The 12845-nt window shown below is 34.1% G+C and overlaps 1 non-coding gene across 1 annotated transcript; it reads left to right on the top strand.

Annotated features, from left to right (window-relative positions):
* Positions 1 to 11948: 11948 nt before the first annotated feature.
* Positions 11949 to 12021, top strand: TRNAA-UGC. Its single transcript has one exon. It is a non-coding gene; the product is annotated as a tRNA-Ala (tRNA).
* Positions 12022 to 12845: the final 824 nt, after the last annotated feature.

The raw sequence follows: 12845 nt of genomic DNA, 5'->3' as shown, positions 1-12845 counted from the left end.
AAAAAAAAAAAAAAAAACAAAACAAAACAAAACAAAATAGTTATCAAATGGTCCTAATTTTTAACATATCTATCCCAAAGGAATGCATGGGCTCTAGTGTCAATGCTGCTTCAACTGTGTGATAGACCATGTGAAGTTAACATGACAATAATAGTAGGTTCTAAAGCACAAAAATATGTGGATAAATTTCATATATTGAGGTTGGATAAATTTCATATATTGAGGTGCAGAAAACATATACACACCGGCAAATTAGGTGGAATGAACAAACAAAAATAATGAGTTTAAAATTACCAAACAAAATATCAATTTTCAAATGGAATGGAGACATAAGACCATTCCAAAAAAGAAAAGGACAAAAGAAAAATATTAAATACATTTTCAACTAATTCATTTGGTTGAGAGATATTATGGCCAATATAAGAAAAATGTAGCATTAACTAATTTTCATGGACACATATGCATCATTAGCCTACTAAAATGGTATCAAACCAATAACAATTCCTATCAGCTAAATCTTCCAATTGATAATTAGGCCAGAGAAAGAACTTGAATTTATTTTTATATCTATCAACATGTTTGCTACTTTTATCTAAAACTAGATCACTGAGTTTTTCTTATTTGTATTGTAAAATTATGTATTTCTATGGATATCATTTCTATTTCTAGAATTTAAACAAAAACATTTGGATAAATTTCAAATATTGAGGCGCATAAAAGATATGGACCAACAACTAAAAATGATAGATCCACTACAAGACATTTGGTCTAGTGGTATGATTCTCGCTTCGGGTGCGAGAGGTCTCAAGTTTGATTCTCAAAATGCCTCCAACAATTATATCAAATTGAAGCATGCAATATAATAAGATTTGAAATAGGTTTTTTAAACCTTGAACCAAGAAGTAGTTTAGATGGATATTTGGAAAGAAAAAAAAAAGGAAGCTATATTTAATTATAATTTACAAGTGTCTTTATAACATGTTAATTGAAGAGAAAACACAACAAGAATAAACAAACAAAGGAAATTTGTGTATGTATGATTCTCTTCAAATTTTGGAAACTAGGAGGATTCCTCTCATTTCTTGATATAAAGACTTACTTTTTCGGGACTTGGACCATAAACAGTCATCTACTCTTACTCCTACTCCCTTCTCTAAGAATCAACATAGCATAATCATTCCATGAAGATCGGGGTAGTCTTATAAAAGAAGATGAGGGTACCACTTTCAAATCATTCCATGAGGACTTGAGAAAGTTTTGTAAAAGAAGATGTGGGTACCACTTTCTATTGCAGAATTTCTATGTGAATAGAGAATGAACCATATTCTTGGGAGATAAGATAGAGCCTCGAGCCTAACTTCAAAGGCATTACACAAATTGTTCTATGATATTTTTTCTAGGAACTCTTTGTTATGTTGTTCGCAGAAGGTTTCAGGAAAGGGACACAGATTCTCTATTGCACTGATCTCCCAATAGAAGTTTTACCTTGGTCATCTGTCGTCACAATCCTTTTAAGGAAGATGCGCCAAAATAACCAGTGAACAATAACATTTAAAGAAGTTTCAGAGAGCGAGAAGAGGATTGTGATAGAAGTTGCCTTAGGTAAAACTTCTTTAAATGTCTTAGCCAATCATGACCTCATAATGAGGAGTCTCTTGGACAACAATAACATATGGACAACAAATGTTTTAGCCAATTGTGACGGTCATGATTGCTCAAGGCGTGTCGCCCAAATAATCGGTAAACAATAACATTGCCCAAATAACCGCCTTGGACAACAAATCGTTTACAAGAATGGCTGAGACCTGCAACATGCAACCACAAGCAACACGCCTTGGGTAATAATGACTGTGACATCTGCCCCCACACAATTTATTGAATGAGGCTGACTTTAGGTCTCTTGATGCGCTTCCAGCTGATCTCATAATGAGAAGTCTCTTCCAACCTACTAGGTGCTGTTGAAAATCACTTCTCGGTTTGTTGAGTCTTCATGTCTTCTTAAGACAGGTAAAGCTTGATTAGAGTTCTCATTGTGACTCTTAAGACCGGTAAAGCTTCAAATTTGACGGCGTTCATCTTTCCTGTATCTTGATGCCAAAAGATGTTAAAATATTTTGCATTGGTCTCCATCATGAGTTGTGGGTGGCTCTAGAGTTGACAATGGAGTTTCTTACTACTTTGTGCTTTACCCAAACCTCGACATACATAATATATATATATATTCATTTAACTATAACACATATGGTCCATGGAAGAATTGTAACTCATATGCTCATTAATATTATAATGGCTATTACCTAAATTATAACCTAAAGTTTATAATTGATGTCCAATTAACCAACCCTAAATTTTTAATCATTGTGGAGTGATTGAAATTACAATGGAAGTAGTTTAAACTCCTAGTTCCTTAAATGAAGTTGGTCTCTTCTAATAAAACACTAATTTCTCTTTAATATCATTAATACAATTATGCTTCATCTTGAACCTACTAAACATGAAACTAAAATTGCGTTGAATTTAACTCCATTTTATTGTCATCTTGAATGATGTGTAGGATATATTCTTGATTTACCTTGATATTTCATATTAGTTAAGCTTTTTGCAAAATCACAATTAGACAACAACAAAGATGAACTTGGGTTTGTTTATTATTTTAAAGAAAACTTCTTTCTCCATCTTATTCCTAATAACTCTGCAACTAAATTCATATTATGCTAAGAAACAAATTTTTTACGTGCAAGGAGTAAAATATGCAACTTTAACTAAAATTTCATCTAAACAAATTTTAGTGCCATACAACATAGATGACAATTATAGCCTTCAAACAAAAACTAGAGTAGTTGTGGTGAACGGGATAGAAACTCTAGTGTTCATCCATAATATACAACCACTACCTAAATTATGACCTAAAAATTTGAAAACATAAGTTGTAGTTGAAAATTACATAAAACAATCCCTTAAATCCAAGAACTCGTATCCAATTAGTAAATCCTAAAGATAGTAGCTATCATAGAGTAATTGAATCTCCACATGAAGTAATTTAAAGTTCCAGTTACTCAACTAAAGTTTGTCTCGTCTTTAATGAAGCATGAGTTGCACTTAAGTTCATGAAATGTTTATAGACTCCAACTCTTAGTACTATTAATGCAATTATATTTCATATGAGTTTGTCATAAATCAAACTATTGTACATTCAATACAACTTCATTTTCTTGTCATACGAAGCAAAATAGAAGAATTAAATCAAACAAACTGATGAACTGAGCCGAATAAATCCAACCCAACCCAAACGGATTAGTTTGATTCATTTGTTGGGTTGTAGTTTGTTTGATAACACTTGCATATTATAACAATTCAATATTACATACCTTACTTACAAGGAAAATACTAGACCATCAACTTTTTATTTTATAGTCCAACAACCGCTCAAGAAAATAGATTTCAAACTTGAGAGAAAAAAATATATTGAGTAGGAGATAAAAATGTTGCATTTTTTTTAGAAAGGACATTTGGTCTAGTGGTATGATTCTTGCTTAGGGTGTGAGAGGTCTCAAGTTCAATTTTTGGAATGCCCCTATGTGTTCATTTTTCAAAAGATGAGCCTTAGAGAATAGAAAATAACTTATATTTTTTTTCTTGTTTTTTTTTCTTCTCAATGAAACTATCAAACTAAAACTTACACTAGAAAATAACTTATATTTTTTTTCTTCTCAATGAAACTATCAAACTAAAACTTACACTAGAAAATAACTTCTATTCTTTTTTCTTCTCTCTACCGTAATTATCGCAAACCCTATGTAAATAATTTATTTTTCTTCTCAATGAAACTATCAAACTAAAACTTACACTAGAAAATAACTTCTATTTTTTTTTCTCTCTACAGTAATTATCGCAAATCCTATGTAAATAATTTAACAGCAGTCTAGATCAAAAAGATATAATAATAATTGCTCATAGATTTCATTAACAAAGAAAATAAATGAAATAATGATGATACATTCCATAAACAACTTAATATATAGTCCATAATAAGGGCATTTGGTCTAGTGGCATGATTTTTGCTTTGGGTGCACGAGGTCTCGAATTCAATTCTCGGAATGCCCCTTCAAAAGAAAAAAGGAATGTGTGGCTAACCCAAATATAGACTAACCCAAAAAAAAAAAAATATATAGTTATCAATGGGCCTAATCCAAAGGAATGTGTGGCAATGCGTAGCTTCAACTTATATAAATTTCATATATAGACTAACAACTAAGAATTATAGATCTACTACAAAGGCATTTGGTCTAAGTGGTACGATTGTCGTTTTGAGTGTGAGAGGTCTCAAGTTCAATTCTCAAAATGCCCCCAACAATATTATATCAAAATGAATTATGCAAGATAATATGATTTAAAATGTGGTTTTTAAACATTGAACCAAGAAGATGAGAATAGTGAATGAAACATATTGAAGAATAAAGATCGTCTCAAGTTGCTCTTTAAAAAGAGCATTACACAAATTGTTCTATTATATTCTATCTAGGAACTTTTCATTATGTTGTCCGCTATCGTCCAATAGATCATCTATTGTCACAATTCTTTTAAGGAAGATGCGCCCAAATAACCGATCAAGAAGTTTTAGAGAGCCATAGGTTCGAATCCTATCACCTTGATGTGGTATTCTCAGGGGCCGTAGGAACTTTTCATTATGTGTCCGCTGTCGTCAAATAGGTCATCTGTTGTCACAATCCTTTTAAGGAAGATGCGCCCAAATAACCGATGAAGAAGTTTTAGAGAGCCATAGGTTCAAATCCTATCACCTTGATGTGGTATTCTCAGGGGCCGAAGTGCAAAGCCCCATAGCCTATCCGTGGTCAGGAAGGCAGGCGACCACACACACTGAAAAAAAAAAGATCTCATTTTCTATCACACGTAACATTGTCATTGATATGAACCAAGAGACATCAATCATACAATATACTTCAATGAGGATGTGAAGAAAAAGTTGTCAAAAGATGTTTCAATTCATGCCACATTGAAGATGAATGAAGTTTGATTGTTATAAATTTTTGGTGGGTTACAATTTAGAATAGAATGTTACAACTCTTGGAATACCTTTAATAGTTTCATTTTTTAGGCTATATTGTAAGCAGACTTGGAAAATATATTAAAAGAAGCATTTGTGCTTTTCTTTAGCCAATGGCTAAGTTTCTTTGCAATTTTATGTAGTTTAGGTTGCATGTAGAATCATTCAAGCTCGACATGATCAATCTTGCTTGTGGAGTGATTCGAATCTCAATCAAGTGTTCTTGTCTTGAGATATTTGATCAACAAGAATCATTCAAGTTAGACATGATCGATCTTGCTTGTGGAGTGATTCAAATTTTAAACAATGTTCTTGTCTTGAGATATTTGTTCAACAAGGTAATCTGAATCTTATTCCCCTTATCTTATCAGTCATTCTTTTGTCTTTTGAAACCCCTTACCTTATCAGTCATCAGGCAGGTTTTTGGTATCATATATCGAGATAATTATTGTGAAAAAACTATTCCACTAGTGTGACTTAGATACCCTTTCTTTGTGGTATCAGTCATGCTATTTGAATAGCCTGAAGTCATCATAGCCTCTCCACAGGTTCCGAAGACTCCTTCGGCATCAATGTGCTCCAATGAAAGAGATTAAACCCTTTCCTGAACAAGAATCGGGCATAAAACGTCGAGGAGAAAGTCGAAAGCGAGCTCTTTTTGCGTATACGCAATCTCGAAACCCAATTAGCTCATGAACTATCTCCTCAACCCTGGCGAGTATGAGCGCTTGGTAAGAGAGAATGTCGAATGAGAAAGACATTCGATTACGGCAACATTCACAACTACCAAAGTGCACTAAACCTAGTAGAGATCTTCGACCTAACGATAATGGAATTTCAAGCCAATTTAATCAATCCGCTTTGTACCTTATTGTCAACCGAATCGGATGCACGCTAGGCCTAAATTCTCTCTCAGTCGCCCGGAGACGAAAGGAAGATCAGATCCGAAGTTTACGAATCGAAGAGAAAGTGGATCTGAGTTCTACACGCTTTCATTTACAAAAGCTTTGCTTGCCTACGGTACTTTATTCAGGATGTGCAACAATACAGTCATCTCTCAGCCGTGTATAGAGAATTCCTTGATCATTTCCTTGGCGGATAACACAAATGAAATCGCTTCCCTGACCGCCCATCATATGAGCCCATTCTTGTTTTGTTGGTTTGTTGTACTATTCTATACCTCTCTCGATTGATAGCCTCAGGAGTTGGGAGGGACTATCGTGAGGGAACTTTCCTTTTCACGGTAGGCAAAGGTAAAGCGGGAGCTGCATATGTCCAGGGTGATCAAGGCAGAGCGACCGCTTCTTTAAAAGAGGTTAGTTTTATCGAAACTGTTAGATCCGCTTTCGTTAAAGAAAAAATAGGAGCTCTTGGTTTGGCCGATGTCGATTCGTATGACAATGCAGACTCGACTCAGGATGAGGATTACGCTTTTCATATTGCTGCTATGAGCCGAAAGAGCTGGTAAGCTATCTCGCTAAACGAAAGGAAAAAGCACGTACGCATTGACCTTGTTACAAGGGGTAGGGGCCAGCCAAAGAAGGTCAGTCAGACTAGGTTAGGACCCTTGATCCGATTCAACTAGGTTCTTCCATGCGAGAATGTATGCGTATCGGTATCCTCTTTAGGACCGGTTGCATCCTCTTTTTGTTTGTACGTTTGGAGAAACCTGTTAAGCCCACCTTTCTTACAAGGTGTGATTCAATCTTTTAGCTCAAACTTTCCTATCGTCTGACGAAAAAGGTAGGAGTACGACTACCTTTTCCTTTTCTTTCCCGAGCCAAGGGATCATTTAGTTTCTACCAAAAAGTTCCCTATCTATTAGTTGCATTAATTGAATGTATTTCTCATTTCATGTTAACTCCTCCAAGAGCTTCCTGGTCCGTAGTAGACGAAACCTTGGACTTCTATCGGACTTATAGCATTGCTTGGTGAGATCGCCGTTGAGGATTGGCATTACAGGAGATCGAGCAGCCTTTCTTTCACTACCTGGTATGCCTTCCCGCTTATCGTGCAACTAGCCAACTAGCCAAAGAGAGAGGGAGAGGGATCATGTCAATCAATTTGATGTGCATTTTGTCCGTCCTATACTTGCCCGCTTAGCTTTCTTAGCCAACATCTCCGGTTTTCCCCGAACCAAGAGGTTCTGCTTATCCATACCCAACAGTCACACTTTCAGCCGAAAGACTAATTTTTTTCATAAAGTCAGTTCATATATCAAGAAAGAATGAAGCTGCTTACATCGACGGTTACGCGATACGTCTTTTCATACTCGCCTTTTCTTTAACCCTACTATCAACCTAGCCATTCTCACTTGTTGCTTTAAGGGGTCTCCTCACTGTAGATTACTCAGATTGGTTCTCGCATCCCTGTGCCAAAAAGGATGGGCGAGATTGGTTTGAGTGTTCATCGATTGGGTGGATCCATATGCTCCGAGGGGGTGAGACGAGGTGTAGCGCAGTCTAGTCAATGCATATGTTTTGGGTATGTTGTCCGCTAAAGGTTTTAGGAAAGGGGATACAAATTTTCTACATAGGTCATCTATGGTCACAGTTCTTTTAAGGAAGATGCTCCCAAATAATCGGTGAACAATAGCCTTTAAAGAAGTTTCAGAGAGTAAGAAGAAGCAGAACAAAGAATAGGAGTGAGTCGTGCAAGGAAGAAGGAACTAGTAGGTTTAATTTGGGTTCGTTTGAACTAAAAAACGAACCAAAATTTTTCAAACGAACCAAAATTTAAGACTCACTAGCCCAAAGTCCATATGTGGTAAAAAAAAAAAACCTTCCGTGGCCCAACCCTTATTCGTAGTCAGCATCCAACCATTTCCTTTTCAACCTATACGTATGCTCCAGGCCAAACTCACGTAACTAGTCAGAAGATGCGGCCCACAACTGAACGAAAGACAAGTGTCACAATCGCACTCTTGCAGTAGTGAGACAATGATTATGTGACATTTGTTCTAATCAAATGAACAAGTCAACCATACAAAATTTAGTCATGAATGCTTTAGCGATAAATCTATCTTTACAAAAATATTTCTCTCTTAATTTATAATTAGTCATCAAAAGAAATAATTAGATACAAATTTTGTCTAGAATTCTAAACTTTCAAATCTTACTGTTCCTTGACCAGATTCAAATCCAAATTCTTGAACTCCTAGTACATTAAATAAAGTTGGTATCCTCTAATAAAATAGGAATTTCTCTTAAGATCATTAAATTCTTATAGACTCCAAGCTCGATATCATTAATACAATTATGTTTTATCTTGAACACACCAAACATGAAACTAAAGTGCGTTCAAATTAACTCCATTTTATTGCCATCTTGAATGATGTGTAGAGTTTATTCTTGATTTACCTTAAAGTTCTTGTGACATGACAGTTCATATTAGTTAAGCTTTTTGCAAAATTACAAGTTAAAAGACAACAATGATGAACCTAGGTCTATTAGTCAATTCAAAGAAAATTTCTTTCTCCATCTTATCGATAATAATAGTTCAACTAAATCCATATTATGCAAAGAAACAAGTTTAGGACTCATAAAAATAACTACCTAAATTATGTCCTAAAAATTTGAAAACATAAGTTGTAGTTGATAATTACACAAAAATTTCCCTCAATCCATGAATTCGTATCCAATTAGTCAACCCTAAAGATTGTAACTAGCATATAGTAATTGAAGCTCCGCATGAAGTAATTTAAAGTTCCCCTTACCTAACTAAAGTTTATCTCATCTTTAATGAAGCATGAATTTCACTGAAGCTCATGAAATGCTTATAAACTCCAACTCTGAGTACTATTAATGCAATTATGTTTCATATGAGTTTGTCATAAATAAAACTAAGGTGCATTCAATACAACTTTATTTTCTTGTCATACGAGACAAAATAGAAAAATTAAATCAAACAAACTGATGAACTGAACCGAATTAATTCAACCAAAATTGATTAGTTTGTTTCTTTTGTTGGGTTATTGGTTTATTTGATAACCCTTGTATATTGAAACAATTCAACTTTTCGTTTTATAGCCCTCCAACTACTAAGAGAAAAATACATTTGAATAGAAGCTAAAAATATTAGTTGTTTAAGAAAAGGCATTTGGTTTAGTGGTACGATTCTCACTTGGGGTGCAAGAGGTTTTGAGTTCAATTCTTGAAATGCCCCTATGTCTAGATCTTTTCTTATCTAAGGACTTCATATTCGAAATCAACCTAACTTGATATTTCGACATTTTATACTTACCATCATGCTCTTAATACTCGTTAGTCTTTCTTAACATCCCATCCCAAGGCTTTATTCTCCATGACAAATTCTACATCCTTCACGTGTTTCCTGCAATACGACAAAATACAACCTTAATACCTATTCTACATCCGAGGACTTCACGTGTTTCCTGCAATACGACAAAATACAACCTTAATACCTTGGCCTAAGGCTTCATACATACGTTTCAAGTGGTATAACAAGGGCATTTGGTCTTGTGGTATGAAAGTTCGATTCTCAAAATGCCCCTTCAAGAGATTGTAGTATGAAACAAGGGCATTTGGTCTTGTGGTATGAAAGTTCGATTCTCAAAATGCCCCTTCAAGAGATTGTAGTATGAAAGACATTTACCAAGTAAATAAATACATTAAAATAACACAAGTGACACATGTATACTATGTTATTAATATTTTGTTTCTATTACATCTTTCCTTATTTATGAAATAATGAGTGGAGATATTTTTCATTTTCACAATTACCGATGACGGGAGGTTTAGGATTTTTTAATGTAAGAATTGTGGGGATGTAGCTCAGATGGTAGAGCGCTCGCTTCCGATGTGGAAAATACAGAGATCGATACTTTGCATCTCCAAATGATTTGATCACTAAACTTATGAAATAATGAGCGGAGATATTTTTTCATTATCACTAAATATATTATTCCATCTTTCCTTATTTATGAAATAATGAGCGTAGATATTTTTTTCATTTTTACAATTATTTATGACGGGAGGTTTAGGGTTTTCTGATGTAAGAATCGTGGGGATGAAGTTCAGATAGTAGAGTGCTCACTTCTGATGTGGAAAGTACGGGGTTGATACCTTGCATCTCCAAATGAATCTATCACTAAATATATTATTTCTTTTCAATTTTTTTTTATTTACGACATAATGAGCAGGGATAGTTTTTCATGTCACTATTATTGATGACGAGGCGTTTAGGATTTTGTGACATAAGAATCGTGGGGATGTAGCTCAAATGGTAGACCGCTTGCTTTGCATGCAAGAGGTACGGGTATAGATACTACGCATCTCCAAAATAAAACTATCTATTATTAAATATATTATTGAAAATTATTTCTTTTCAATTTTCCTTATTCATGACCGGTTGAGTAGTGATATTTCTTCATTTTCACTACTATTGATGATGGAAAATTTAGGGTTTTGTGATGCAAGAATTGTGGGGATGTCGCTTCTTAGCATGCGAGAGGTACGAGGATCGATACCTCGCATAACCAAAAGAAACTATTTATTATTAATATTTTATTTCTATTCAATATTTCCTTATTTATGACATAATATGCAAAGATACTTTTTCATTTTCACAATTATTGATGAAGGGACGTTTAGGGTTGTCTGATGTACGAATCGTAGGGATGTAGTTCAAATGGTAGAGCGTTCATTTCCATGTGGAAAGTACGGGGATTAATACCTTGCATCTCCGATTGAATCGATTACTAAATATATTATTTCTTTTCAATTTTTTCTTATTTAGGATATAATGAGCCAGGATAGTTTTTCATTTTCACTATTACTGATGACGAGATGTTTAGGACTTTGTGACATAAGAATTGTGGGGATATAGCTTAGATGGTAGAGCAATCGCTTCGCATGCAAGAGGTATGGGGCATTTATGACATAATTGATGATAGATTGCTTGCTTAGCATGCGAGAGGTACGGCGATCGAATCGATACCCCATATCTCCAAAATAAACTATTTGTTATTACTATTTTATTTCTATTCATTTTTTCCTTATTTATGACATAATGAATAGCGTTATTTTTTTATTTTCACTATTATTGATGACGAGATGTTTAGGATTTTGTGACGTAAGAATATTGAGGATATAGCTTAGATGGTAGAGCGTTTGTATCCCATGTGAGAAGTATTGGGATCGATACCATGCATCAACAAAGGAAACAATTACTAAATATATTAGTTCTTTTAAATTTTCCTTATTTATGACATAATGAGTGGGGATAGTTTTTCATTTTCAATATTATTGATTGATGCAAAATCGTGGGAATGTAGCATGCTTTCATTTTCAATATTATTGATTGATGCAAAATCGTGGGAATGTAGCATGCGAGAGATACGGGGATCGATACCTCGCATCTCCAAAAGAAACTATAAAATCGTGGGAATGTAGCATGCGAGAGATACGGGGATCGATACCTCGCATCTCCAAAAGAAACTATTCGTTATTACTATTTTAGCATGCGAGAGATACGGGGATCGATACCTCGCATCTCCAAAAGAAACTATTCGTTATTACTATTTTATTTCTATTCAATATTTTCTTATTTATGACATAATGAGTAGCGATATTTTTTCATCTTCACTGTTATTCATGACGAGACGTTTAGGGTTTTGTGACGTAAAAATTGTGGAGATGTAGCTTAGATGGTAGAGTGCTGGCTTTCATGCGAGTTGTACCGGGATCGATAACCCGCATCTCCAAAAGAAAGTATTTAACTTGTTATTATATTTTTTCATTTTCACAATTATCGATGCCCCGCATCACCCAACCAAACTATTTGTTATTAATATTTTGATATTTTTTTTATTTTCACTATTATTGATGATGGGATATTTAGGGTTTTATGATGTAAAAATCATGGGGGTGTAGCTCAGATGGTAGAGCGCTCGCTTTGCATGCGAGAGATACGGGGATCGATACCCTGCATCTCCAAAAATAAGATTATCTATTATTAAATATATTATTTCTTTTCAGTTTTTCCTTATTCATGACATGTTGGGTAGCGATATTTCTTAATTTTCACTATTATTGATGACGGGAAATTTAGGGTTTTGTGATACAAAAATTGTGGGGATGTAGCTTAGATGGTAGACCGCTCGCTTAGTATGCGAGAGGTACGGGGATCGATACCCTGCATCTTAAAAGAGAGAAATTATTTTTTTAAGTATGAGTTAATTTAACATGTTATGCATAAGGTGGGTACAAGAGAAAAAGAAAAGATCCTTATATAAGGATTATTATATCATTTACCATTCTTATAGATAAAATAGAGTAATGTAAGTAAGATAGATAAAATAGAGTAATGTAAGTAAGAAAGCAATCTAGTAGTTATATAAAGATAAGAGCATATGACCGGACTTATTGTAAGTAAAGAAAGCAATCTAGTAGTTATATAGGACTTCTTCACAATTGCAATATTTGACCAATGAATATTATTGTCATTTATAGCTTCTATTACAATAATATAAAATTTGGGGTCTATAGTAGTTATATAGGACTTCTTCACAATTGCAATATTTGACCAATGAATATTATTGTCATTTATAGCTTCTATTACAATAATATAAAATTTGGGGTCTAGTAGTTATATAAAAGATAAGAGCATCATTTATAGCTTCTATTACAATAATATAAAATTTGGGGTCTAGTAGTTATATAAAAGATAAGAGCATATGACCGAACTTCTTCACAATTGCAATAAAATTTGGGGTCTAGTAGTTATATAAAAGATAAGAGCATATGACCGAACTTCTTCA

The sequence above is a fragment of the Cucurbita moschata genome, unplaced genomic scaffold (genome assembly GCF_002738365.1).
Source record: "Cucurbita moschata cultivar Rifu unplaced genomic scaffold, Cmos_1.0 Cmo_Scf00099, whole genome shotgun sequence".
NCBI classification, from domain to species: domain Eukaryota; kingdom Viridiplantae; phylum Streptophyta; class Magnoliopsida; order Cucurbitales; family Cucurbitaceae; genus Cucurbita; species Cucurbita moschata.
Note: the sequence above shows the minus strand (reverse complement) of the source record. Positions and strands in the feature narration are given on the sequence as shown.